The sequence below is a fragment of the Trichosurus vulpecula genome, chromosome 8 (genome assembly GCF_011100635.1).
Source record: "Trichosurus vulpecula isolate mTriVul1 chromosome 8, mTriVul1.pri, whole genome shotgun sequence".
Lineage (NCBI taxonomy): Eukaryota > Metazoa > Chordata > Mammalia > Diprotodontia > Phalangeridae > Trichosurus > Trichosurus vulpecula.
Window position 1 is genome coordinate 152,706,328 of NC_050580.1, and position 13,724 is coordinate 152,720,051.

At 40.1% G+C, this 13,724-nt stretch overlaps 1 protein-coding gene across 1 annotated transcript in view; it reads left to right on the top strand.

Moving 5' to 3' along the window:
• Positions 1-13,724, top strand: part of IQCH (IQ motif containing H) — a 167,035-nt gene that overhangs the window by 90,806 nt on the left and 62,505 nt on the right. The gene's annotated exons all lie outside the window — the stretch shown is intronic.

Genomic DNA, 13,724 nt, shown 5'->3' on the forward strand with positions numbered 1-13,724 from the left:
TCATCATATGCTGAAAACGGCCTGAATTAGCTTCATTTGATACTCAGTAAGAAGTCTCAAACTATTTTCCCTACAGAGAAAATATTTTATTTTGCCCTGAGAATCAATAAGTCTGAAGTCTGTTCTTAAATACAAAATCTATCATTAGGATGGAGTCACAAGTTCTTATTTCCTTTCTGTTCCTGGCATTACCAATGATTTTCTTTGTAACTGAAGATAAGTCACTTTTAACCCTTTTGTATTTCATTTTTCTAGCTGTAAAATCCAGTTTAAAATCTCAATTAGTAGCTACTTCACACAGTTCTTTTTTTAAAAGCACATCTACATGCCTCTGTTTTGAGGTTAGATAATCGGATTCCGGCAATAGTATTTTACACCATAACCCTTGTCCACTGACAGTCCAGAATACGAGTCCTAAATGATAATGTCTCATGGAATCAGGCATGAGAATCCCCTCTCTGTGTAAACCTGAATAATTCATCCAAGATTCCAGGGCCTTAGTTTTCTTTTCTGTAAAGTGAAAGCATTGAAATTGATCTCCAAGGTCCTTCCCAGCTGTAAAAACCCATGATCCCCAACGTTCACCCTAGCCATCTTCCTTTCATTTCAATCCATCAAACATTTATTATAAGGCCGTGTGTTTAGTGCTAGGGTAGATAACAGGTTCAGGAAAACCCTCATGAAGTTTACATATCTAATAAAAGGTCTTTACAGATCACTGTAATAGCTATACAAACCAGTGCATTGGAAGGCATAAAACAAAGTACTACATAACGTCAGAAAGAGATTTTCTGCTTATATTTTAATAGCATTTGTAACAACTTGGGCAACCTCCAATTCTTATAGGGTTCCCTAGAAAAAGCCACCCCCAGATTCAAGTTATTCTGTGGACTCTTACACTCTCAAAGTTGCAGCTCAGGAGCCCCCACAGACGGCTTTACATTTTATAATTAAGAGGACACAAGTATCTCAAAACAAAAGCGTTTAACAGAATAGCATAGTAAAAAAGTAAAGATAAAACATTCTGCCCATAAACCTAGGTGATACTGTCTCCCAAATACACCATTAATGGGAAGATTGTCACACATGCATATCCAAGGTACACCTGTGGAGGGGCACCTCACACGTGTGATGCTTCAGGACCACCAAAGATTTTTGGTAGTGTGACTGAGCTGATAACTCAGAGTCTGCTTGTTGCTGGTTTCCCATGAAGTTTCATCTTTGCTAAGAGTTTACTCTGTCAGATGCATAGCCTTTTTTGTGTGTTCTTTCCAACCAGTCTCTCACAGCTACAGATCAAAAGTATTCCTTTGTTTCCATGATCACTGCCAGGCTGTATGGGCACATGGTTATGGAGGACCTCTTTGCTTCAAGTCTGGTTTTAGCTAAAGTTCTTACCTAGAATATTATTTCTTCCTTTGAAGAGGAGTGGACACTTTTAATTTAAAAGTCCTTAGACTTTTTCTGCTACAGCTCTTTTAGAAAAAGACCAAAGGGGCTGCTAGATGGTGCAATGTAAAGAACACTGGCCCTGAGGTCTGGAGAATTTAAGTTCAAATCTGGCCTCAGACACTACCTGTGTGACCCTAAGCAAATCACTTAACCCCGATTGCAGAGAGGGAGAGAGAGAGAGAGAGAGAGAGAGAGAGAGAGAGGACAGAAGGAACGAAGGAAGGAAGGAAGGAAGGAAAGGTGGTCAATTAGTTGACTCATTGGCCACTTATTAAAAAAATAGAAGACTTTCATTATAGAAGAAGAAGAAGAAGAAGAAGAAGAAGAAGAAGAAGAAGAAGAAGAAGAAGAAGAAGAAGAAAGACAGACAGACAGAAGCCTTAATATATTCAGTCCTGACATTAAGGAGGAAAAAGACTCAATATTCTCACCCCAATAAAGATCAGTTTGTTTCTCAGGGTTTTGGTTAAAATGGAAGTTTCTTCTTTTTCTATTTCTAGCCTCTAGCTTTAGCTGGAGTTCTTATCTGGAATGCTATTTCTTCCTAAAAAGAATGAACTCTTATTATTTTAAAACCATGAGGACTTTTCTGCTATAGCTCTTTTAGAAAAAAAGGTAAAAGCCCTAACATACTGAGTGATGAGACTGGGGGAAAACTCAGTACTTTTTGCCCCCATAAAGATCAGTTTGGTCTTCAGGGTTTTGGCTAAAGTTGTTCTCCCTTGCCACCTTTATCTCTTGGAATCCCTGGCTTCCTTCAAGACTCAGCTCAAGCACTACCTTCTGTAGGAGGTAGTTTCCTCTTTAGAAGAGTTCTTGGCCCAGGCACCAAGCTCTTTGGTCCATGCAACAGCCCCAAGTTATTTGTACTTGCCAGCTTCAACCTTCTTTTTTTTTTGCTACTATATCTGCTGGTCACTGAGGCATGTGTCTTTGTGACTTTACTCAAGTGTAGGCCCAGAAAATCTATGTAACTTGCTGCTTAATTTCCACGGGCTAAAATGCTCTAAATTTTAATCATTATGGCAGTAGTCTTCTAGCAAACTACCAGTGGCTTTCAAGGTCCCCCAATTTCTTAATTTCAAAGCATTTTTGGCCTCTCATACAAATGAGTGAAAGCTGAAATGGCAGATGCAGATATAAAGCTAAAGCAGGGGCCAAGGCTGCCGTGCATCCCAACCTAACTATAAAGTTTGCCTTTCCTGTGTGCATGGGGGTGGGGGTGGGGCCAGGTATAGCCACAAAATCTTTCCATAGCCTAGAATTTAACAGGGGCTTTTTTGTTTTCGTTTCTTTTTTGGGGGGGGGTGGAGTATTAAGAGATGTTTCTAATGTAAGTCTTCTAATGTAAACTCCTAAAGGAGCTGTACTTCTTTTGGAAATCTAGCAGAATGCTGTACTGTATAATCAATCACCCAACCAACCAATCAATAAACATTTATTAAGCTCTTTCTATGTGCCAGATAAGAACTTGGGGCACACAAAAAAGAAAAAGGATTCTCTGCCTTGCATTCTGTTGGGGGAACCAGCAAGTACTTAATACAGGAATCCATAAGATCTATACAAAAGATAAAAGGTAACCCTAGAGGGAAAGGCACTAGCAGCTGCAGGGAGGAGAATGGGGAGAGGAGAGAGCAGGAGAGGCCTCCTACAGAAGGTGGTGCTTGAGCTGAGTCTTGAAGAAAGCCAGGGAGTCCAAGAGGTAAAGGTGATGAAGAGAAGCAGTCCAGGAGTGGGGAACAGCTAAGGGAAAAACACAGAAATGGGAGCTGGCTCATGGTGCATGAAGAACAGCAAACAGGCCAATATGCCTGAATTGTAGAACACATGGAGGGGAGCAATGTGTAAGAAGACTGGAAAGACAAGAAGGCATCAGGATAGAAAGAGCTTTAAATACCAAATAAAGGAGTTTCTGTTGGATCCTAGATGTGATAAGGAGCCACTAGAGTTTATTGAGTGGGGCAGGGGTGGGGGGATTGGGGCATGGCATGGTCAGAACTGTGCTTTGGCAGCTGGGTAGAGGATGGATCAGAATGGAAAGAGACAGGCAGGGAAAACAATCAGGAGCCTATTGAAAAGGTCCAAGCAAGAGATGATGGTGTGCCTGAGCTAAGGTGACATCTGTATGGGTATAGAGAGTGGGATATATATGAGAAGCTGTGGAAATAAAAATAAGTTTGGAAACTCATTGGATATGTTGAGTGAGGGAGAGTGAGAAGCTGAGGATGAGACCAAGGATGAGAACTCGGGTGACTTAGGAGGAGGAAGTTCTAAAGAAAGGTAGGTTAGAGTGGAAAGGTAATGATTTTTGTTTGGGTCACATCAAGCTTAAGATGCCTACTAGACATCCTATTCCAAATGTCCATTAGTTAGCTGGTGATCTGAGACTGGAGATCCATAAAAAAGACTAGAGTTGGATATGTAGATCTGGGAGTCATCTGCATAGAGTTGATGAATGAACCTATGGGAGCTGATGAGATCACCCAATGAAAAAGTGTAGAGGGTAAAGAGAAGGCCCAGGACAGGACATACCTGCAGTTAGTGGGCATGATGTGGATGAAGACCCAACAAAGGAGCCTGAGAAGGAGTAGTCATAGAGGTAGAAAGAGAACCCAGAGAGAACAGTGTCACACATTAGGTGCTTAATAAGTGCTTGTTAAGTGGATGAACATTGAGTACTGGCAGGTAAAATGTGCTTTGTTTCTGCACCTGAAGAATGTGAAGGTCATGTAAGGGAAAACCTCCAGATCTGGAATCAGACAACTTGTATTCCTACCTGTTTAATTCTGGGCAAGTTACTTCCCCTGTCTAGACCTTGGTTTTGTCATTCGTAAAAGGCCTCTAAGATCCCTTTCAGCTTTCAGTCCTATGATCCTGTAATTATTTGCAAAATCCCTGGTTTATTCTCTGGCAGTTTTGAAAATCACCCACCATGCCCCTGTGCAAAGTGAGTGCTTTAATATCCGGTGGTTTTCCAGATGGCCTGCTTTGCCAGCATAGAAACAGTAAAATGATGTTCTGCATTATTTAACTGCTAAGTCTCATCCCCAGGTTCCCTCTTCCCCCATCTCTTCTATCCTCTTTAGCAAGGTAGAAAAAATAATAAGAATTAGAAGGTAATGAAAGGCCTACCATCATGTCAAGGAAGACGAAAAGGTTGCTTTCTGTTATCTTTCTGTATAGGCATATTTTCTGTCTTTATTATCCTATTGGTTTTTAACATTTAGTTATTTGCTATTAAAGCAATATACACTTAGGTTAAGAGTTATCACCATTGGAAGCATTTAGATCATTAGATAATCATAATTGTGTTGCTCCTTAGTATGTCATGTGGTTCAACTGACAATCTGATTCTGTGGATCAGAAAAGTTTAAAAAAATTCACAGCTTCTTACTTAGAAACTGTTTCAATGATGCCTAATCATAGACAAAATGAAATAATCTATGTGTTTTTGTGTGCTTTTGTGATGTGATAAGAATCAAACAGAGCCCAGCGAATGCAGCACTCTTGGAAACAGATTATTTCAAAAGAGGTTAAACTTTTGCTCCCCCCACCCCACACACACACCTGGAATACATTTTCCTCTCCCCTCTGCCTAGCCAAACATTACCCATATTTCAAAAATGAGCTCCAGTCTTATTGCTTTCTCCACTATTCAAACCTTGCTTCATCTTTCTCTGAATTGCCCCACAACAATTTAGTTGTCAATTATAGGTGCTATGTATGTCCAGGCATTGTTCTGGGCATCACTGCCCCCACCAATAAGGACTTTGTTCTGATTAATGATGTCAGGTTAATCAGGCCTCAAGTTCCTTTGATACCGATCGCTCTTTGATAAGGTCTGAACTAACCTGGTCCTAGGTATTCACTTTGCCCCCAATATGACTGCATAGAGGATGGGTGATTAATCCTCAGTCAGTTAACACAGCTAGACTTTTCTCTTGCACTTGGCTTTTAAAATAGTCAATAAACATTTTGCCAGGCACTTAAAAGGGAAAGGGAAGGCATAGACAAATGAAGACAGTGAAGAAGAATTGGAAGATAAGGAAGAAAAAGGAGAACCATAGAAGGGAGGTCAGACTTTGTTCCCTGAAGGGAAACTTGAACAATCATGGGGCCCCTCCAAAGAAAACATGTGCACCTGGGAGCCAGTAATGGCAGCAGATGGAGTTAGCAGGAAAGGTGATGGAAGAACAAGCAAAGGAAGCCCTAAGCCAAATCGGAGATGGAACAGAGGAGCAGCAAGGGACAGAACCACAAAGTTGAGGGGGCAAACCCAGACATTGCTCTTAAGCAGGGAGATAAGTGGAATGAGTTCGCCATTTATCAAAAGCTAACTTTATCCAGATAGTGTAAACACCTGGTTAAGGAGACATCCTCAATGCCAGACAGAACAAAGGACTCATGGAAGGCAGGGGCCAGGACAATGATAGCTTCTGTGCCTCTAGGGTCCTTTACAGATCAAAATCCTATGACCCCAAGATCTAGGTTGGTTATACTTGCCTCTTACCTTTCAGGAAACCCAAGAAAATTTAACAGTACATCACTGCCTACTATGAGCAAAGCATGCTTGTGCTTGACACTGCAGGGGATATAAAGGAGTAAAGGAAATGGTGCCTGCCCTCCAGTAATTTGTAGTCTAGTTGGGGGGACAGGACTCAAATATTTGCTAGGTTAAATAATCATAAAAGATTTAAGTAAATGGCAGAAGACTGATTGTCAAGTGACTTGACCAGAAAATGGCTTCTGTAATAGATTAGAGGCAGCAATGGGTATTTCAGACATGCAGTGGAGAGAGGGCTAGACCTGAAGGAGGCAGGAAGACTGAAATTCAAATCCTGCCTCCAAACACTTATGCAGGCAGCTACATGGCCCAATGGGTAGAGCATCACACCTAGAGTTAGGAACACCCAAGTTCAAATCCAGCCTCAGATACTTTCTAGCCACTCAATGGCTAAGTCATTTAACCTCTGTCTGACTCAGTTTTCCCAGCTATACAATGGGATAATAATAACACCTCCCTCTCAGGATTGTTATAAAGATCAACTGAGATAACATTTGTAAAGAACTTAGTATGGCAGCTGGCCCATAGTAGGCACTATATAAATGCTTGTATTACTGTCATCTGTGTTACCATGGGCAAATTATTGAACATCTCTGAGCCTCAGTTTCTTCATATCTAAAAAAGAGGTAATAATACTTTAGCACTAACTTCAGTAGGCAGCATGTCATAGTGGATAGAGGCCCAGCCATGAAGTCAGGACAGTTTGGATTCAAGTTCTGCCTCTGAGACACACTGGCTGGATGAACCTAGGCATGCTATTTAACCTCTCAGGAAACTTTCTTTTTTTTTTTTTAAATTGTATTTTGTTCCAATTACACACAAAGACAATTTTTAACATTCTTTTTATGTAAAATTTTGAGTTACAAGTTTTCTCCCTCCCTTACTCCTCTCCCCCATCCCTGAGACAGTAAACAATTTGATAGGTTATATATGTGCAATCATGTAAGACATATTTCTATATTAGTCATGTTGTAAAAGAATAAACAGACCAAAAGAAAAAAATGAAAAAAATAAAGTGAAAATAGTATGCTTCGATCTGCATTCAGATTCCATCAGTTCTTTCTCTGGATGTGGATAGCATTTTTTCATCATGAGTCTTTTAGAATTGTCTTGGATCATTGTATTGCTGAAAAGAGCTCAGTCAATCATAGTTAATCATCACACAGTGTTGCTGTTACTGATACTCCCCTGGTTCTGCTCACTTCGCTTTGCATCAGTACATGTAAGCCTTTCCAGGTTTTTCTGAAATCTGCCTCTCAGGCAACTTTCTAAGACCACAAGTGTCCAGAATAATCGTCCACCTGTATTAGTATATACACAATATGAGAGGATAAATACAAATATATATAAAGTGGCTACACATAAGGTAGTCTGGAAGGTTAAGAACTATCAGCTGGGAGTGGAGACCAGGAAATGCTTCAGGCTGATTCTGATTCTGTGTTATAGAAGGTGGTTCTTGAGCTGCATCTCGACAAATGAAAGACATTCCCTGAGGTAGAGGTGAAGAGGTAGTGCATTCTAGGTAAAGGCACAGAGAAGGGAGATGGGATGTCACGTGAGAGAAATGAGAGGAGGCCAATTTGTTGAATTGCCGAGCTTCGTAAGCTAACAGAGGAGTTCATATTTTATCCATCATGCAAAGGCAGAACATTGTTCTGTGAAGTTTGGATTCAGTCAGAGGTCTCCACTTGAGGACCTAGAGGGCCACATGTGACCTTGAGGCCGAAGGTTCCCCACCCCTGCAACGGAGACTCACTGCAGTCGATTCAGCAGGGGAGTGTCATGGTCAGATCTGAGCTTAAGGAAAACCCCTTTGGGAGCTGAGGATAGGAGGGACCTACGTGACAAGAGGTTGGAGGCAGAGAAGTCAGGTAGGGGACTGGTCTAGTTATCCGAGGTGAGAGGTGAGGAGAGACTGAAATAAGTTGGCAGCTGTGGGAATAAAGAGAAGGGGGCTGAATACTAGATACGTGGCCGAGGCAACTGAGCCAAGGTTACAATCCTAGGACATTGGAAGGATGGTGGAACATTCAATAGAAATGGAGAAGCCTTGAGGAAGAAGTCAGAGTTTGGAGGGGAAAGATAATGAATTTGGTTTCAGGCAAACTTTTTCTTGTATTAAGTAGAGAGCCAAAGGGAGGAGCTTCTTGTTTCAGCTCTACCACTAACAGTCGTGACAACTTGAGAGTGCCGTGGCCAGAGCCCTGCATCTAGAGTCAGCAGTCTGCCTTCACACACGTAACAGCTGTGTAACCCCGAGCAAATTGGTTGGTCCCTGCCTGCCTCAGTTCCCTCACCTGTGAAAGAAGGATAATAGTAGCACCTACCACACAGGGTTGTTGTGAGGACCAAATGAGATAACTGTAAAGTGCTTAGCACAGTGCCCGGTGCATGGGAAGGGGCTTAATAAATGTTTGTTTACCCTCAATATCCCTAAATTTTCTCGTCTGTCAAATGTGTGTGGATGCTCCCTCAAAAGACTGTTTTGAGGCTCTATTGGGAGCTTAGGAGTGAGAGTGCTTTGAAAAACAAAATTATAAAATATAAAGCATTACTCTTACTAGAACATTGTTCTAGGAAGTTCAGAATACTGTTCATCATATCATTTACCCTAGGGATGAGGTAAATCTCAAAAATTAACAAATTCATTTTTCAGAATGAAAAGCCAAGGCCAGCAGAAGTCTAGTGACTCACTAAAGAAGCACACAAATCGACGTATCACTGGGACTCATTTCAGTTGTTTTTCATTTCTTTTCCTTTTTCCTAGATCTCCCTGCCTCTTTTTTTAAAGGTACAAAAGACGTTCTCTAAGAAATCACTATGAGATTTATATCTTATCATTAAGAAAAATATGTATGTTTGTGTATATATATACGTGCTTGTGTATCCATGCATGTGTATACATACACAGTATATAAAATACATACATATAAAGGTTAACAGTACACCTCTAAGTTAAAATTTAATAGGCCTTGAGTATTATACAGTATTGCCTATTATTTACTGTTTTTAAATTCCATAATAAGTACATAGTTAATCACAAGCTAATGCCTAGTGAAGGGAAAATAGACCCCAAAGGGTTTAAAAACATTAAAATAAAAGACTTGTACTTTAAAAAAGTCTACATCGACATCAATGAGAGAAACACGTAAAGAAAGAGAAAATGTACTGATAGCACTATAGGGACGCTAATGATGGTGATGAATGCTGCACAGTGAAAATGACAAAGATTGCTTCTGTTATGGAGCCAGGCAACTCACAGGTGTCTTTGTCAGTCCAGTTCAAGGCACTAGACTTAAGAGCAAAATTAGGGGTTCTACTTTAAATAAATATGTCCATAGAATTTAGGACTGGGTAATAAATCTTAGGTCTTCCCTAAAACTTCAGACAAAACCCATTTCTTTAGTCCCTGCCTAGACTAACCCATCCTACAAGTAGTTTCTAGAACTAGCTTTTAAAAAAAAAATATTGATTTTTTTTTGTTTTTACATCACCTTCATTTCTGAATATATTCTTTCCTCATTCCTTATCTAATAAGCCATCTCTTGTTTTGAAAGAAGAATTAAAAAGAAGGGGAGAAAAGAATGCTTTTTAAGACCTACTTTTTAAAAGATCTCCTTTGGTACTGTCACTTCCCTGTTTAAAGGCCTGCCTTGTCTCTTCTCTTCTCTTCAAAGCAAATCCATACCTCTTTATCTACACTTAAAGACCTTCTGCCAACTATACCAAGAGCAATCCCCTGGGATATGGTCAGTTGGGACAACCATTTCAGGTTCTACTTTACTCCTTTCCCACCTCTACCAGTAGCAGTGATTAGTGATTGAAAAATGACTTGGAAAGGCATTTGGAGGAAAAGCAGAACATGGCTCCTAGCTGGTGAAAGGCAGTGTGGAAGACAACTGGATTGGAGTCATATAGAATGATTTTGTATACCAGCTCTGTTACTCGATGACCAGTTAGCTCTGAGACCTTGGGTAGCTCACTTAACTTTTCTAGGGTCTGAATTTCATCATGTACAAAATTAAGGAGTTGGACTAGATGATGTCCAAGGTCTCTTCCAACTCTAAATCTTTTCAACAATTCATCATGCAAGTTAATTTTTCAATAATTGCTTTCTCCCTTAAAGGTTGTCCTTGATGTTCATTTTAACCTGGTTTTGCCTGTTGGAAACACTGGGGTGGTGGTGGCTGCAATGTGACTTCCCTTGGTATCCTTCCTACTCCTGCTGGCCCTGCCTGGGGAGGGAGTGGGGGTGGAATATGTCAGGATTAGACCTGAGTTAGGAGTAAGCCAAATTAAAAGACTGACCCTCAACCAAGACAAGTTTGAAGCTGTTGAGAGATAGATTAACCAAGATGGGGCAGGGCAAGTAGGAAGCAGTTTAATGCTATAAAATTATAAAGAAGAAAGAAAGGACCTTCCTAACCACTCATGTCCTTTTAATCACTCTCAAACACCCCTAATTAAGTGTAATTGTTACTTGAAACTGATGGGTCCCAATTTCTATGCCCACCACTTGGCATTGTATCCTATCCAAGATTTATGTATGATACAATATTTGCACATGCTTGTACAGTTTCATAAATATATTTCATGTGAGTATATGCTGTATTTTTAAAAATCTTTTCAGCTAAACTCTAAACTTCCCAAGGCCTCTGGTGAGGCAAGCCTGACTCAGGATAGCCTCATGATTCAGGTTCAGGATTGGAGTGAGATAAGGCATGTCTTTGTTTATTGAATTCCCAAGCTGGCCAAACCTTCTGGCCTAGAATGTTATCCTATACTCCATGTTTATTGACTGGATTGCTACCCCTCCTTCAAAGCCCAAATCGAATACCAGTTATTCCCATAAGTCTCCTGATAACCCAAATGGCAATTACCTTCATCCTCAGAGCTGACATTTCACATCTTTAATGCATTTATTATGTAATGTAATCATGTAATATAGTTATCTGTGCTTTATGTCCGTACTAGATTGTGAGCTCTGTGAGGGCTAAAACTATATCATATCTAAACTTCGTATCTCCCCCAGGGGGTACTTAATGATTCTTGAGACTTAACTGGTTTAGGGGACTAAGGTTTGGGCCTCTAATTTAACCTCCTTCTGGTGTCTACATACAAAGGCCAGAACAGGAAAAGTCCCTAGCTTTAGTCTCTCAGGTTTGACACATGCACTTCTGAGTGGCATACTAACATGGCCAACAATAGACGCAGAGGGGCTGTATCCAAGTGAATCAATTTTGTATTCTTGGGATAGCTAGGGATCTGAGTTCAAACCCAGCCTCACACACTTGACACATTCACTAGCTGTGTGACCTTGGGCAAGTCACTTAACCCCAATTTGGAGGGAAGCCCCTCCAAAAAATATTTTGTATGCTTGAAGAATGTCCTTTCCAAGTTATGGCTATACAGACTTCTTTTGTTAATTATTAGATGGTCTATAAAGACCGCATCTGAGTCATCAATTGGGATACCTTACTAGGCTATACAATATCTACCTACAGTATTTGTTGAATACTATACAAGCTATGTATTTACTCACTTGTACCAAAAAGATATGAGATATGCACACTCTTTGCTTTACTGTCATCCTGAGTGCTGACTTTCGCCTGACTCAGTGAGAAGTGGCATCTGAGTGGCCATAGATTCAGGCAATAGAGCCCTGTCTGTTGGTCTTTATTTCTCTGCTCGTATTATCTCTGTATTTTCTCTGAAGTTCAGAGTGCTGGCTTTTCCCCTGAACTAAGTGAATGATATATATGTTTAATTAAAGTAAGATTGTCGACCCCTTAAACAGCTATCTTTCCTAGTAAAGCAGATTTAAGAACCTGCACTAGCAGCCATCCTGGGTATGCCAGTGTGAGTGTTGTTACACTCAGGGAAGGAAAGCTATATCTTTACATAGCTAAAATCCAGGTAACCAAATGGGTTGGAACCCTCACCCAGTTCATCACGGCCTATAGATATTAGAATGAATGTTGTTTTATACTGAGCTAGACAAAAAGAACTGGCTGCTTCGCTCTAGGGTAAGGAAACCCCAGACACCTCTGAACACAACAGAAGTGTTCTATGGGGCTAAACACAAGGACTCCTTGTGGAATTCCCTTGGAAACAGGGAATATGCTCATGAATATCCATCAGCCACTCCACCTATTCCTATCTGCTTGTTCCTTCTTGTCCTCTGGGGAAAAGGTGGTCTGGTCTAACTGGCTTGAATCAGGTAGAAAAGCACAGAGATTATTCAAGTGACAGAGAATGTTTAGGTTTAATCAGACTAGAGTACACAAAGAGGAGAAATATGAGATGATACTGGAAAGGCAAGGTATCACTAGACTATAGAGGGCCTTGAATGCTATGCAAAGGAGCTTTAACTTTCCTCAGGAGGCAGGAGAAATCTGCTGAAGATTTTTGAGTGGGAGAGCATCATGACCAGATCTGTGCATAAGGTGGGCCAGATCTAGGCATCTGGCAGTGGTATAAAGGATAAATTGGACAAGGAATAAGAATGGAGAAAAGAAAACTTCATAGGTATCTTGCACATAGAAAGTATTTAACAAATGTCTGTAGAATTTAATAGAATTGCTGACAGATTAAAATGCAATGAACTTAATGAAGTGATAGCCATTTTTAAGTTTCAGGAGTCTAGGTAGAATTAGTTAAATTAAATAATAACAATAATATGGTTACAACCCAAAGAATCCAGCTTCTGGGCTAAGAATTCACTATTTCACAAAAACTGCTGGGAAAATTAGAAAATGGTATGGCAGAAACCAGGCATAGACCAATATCTTACACCATATACCAAAATAAATTCAAAATGGGTTCACGATTTGGGAATAAAGATGGATTCTATAAGCAGTTTGGGAGAGCAAGGAATAGTTTACCTGTCAGATTTATGGAAAAGGGAAGAATTCGTGACCCAACAAGAAATGGAGAGCATTACAAAATGGATAATTTTGACTGTGTGAAACTGAAGAGTTTTTGTATAAACAAAGCCAATGCAACAAAGATTAGGAGGGAGGCAGAAAATTAGGAAAAATCTTTACAGCCAGTGCCTCTGATAAAGGTCTCATATCTAAAATATACAGGGAACTGAACCAAATTTAAAGGAATACAAGTCATTCCCCAATTGAGAAATGGTCAAAGAATATGAACAGGCAGTTTACAGAGGAAGAAATTAAAGATATCTATAGTCATATGAACAAATGCTCTAAATCACTATTGATTAGAGAAATGCAAATCAAAACAACTCTTAGGTACCACATTCCTCCCATCAGATTGGCTAACTTTACAAAACAGGAAAATAATAAATGCTGGAGAAGATATGGGAAAATTGGAACATTATTACATTGTTGGTGGAGTTGTGAACTGATCCAGCATTCTGAAGAGCAATTTGGAGCTATGCCCAAAGGGCTATAAAAATGTACATACCCTTTGACCCAGCAATACTATTTCTAGGGCTGTATCCTAAAGAGATCATACAAGTAGGAAATGGACCTGTACATACAAAAATATTTATAGCAGCTCTTTTTGTGGTGGCAAAGAATTGGAAATCAAAGGGATGCCCACAAATTGGGGAATGACTAAACACGTTGTGGTCTAATGAATGTAATGGAATTCTACTGTGCTATAAGAAATGAGGAGCAGATGGACTTCATTATAACCTAGAAAGACATATATGAACTGATGCTGAATGAGGGGAGCAGAG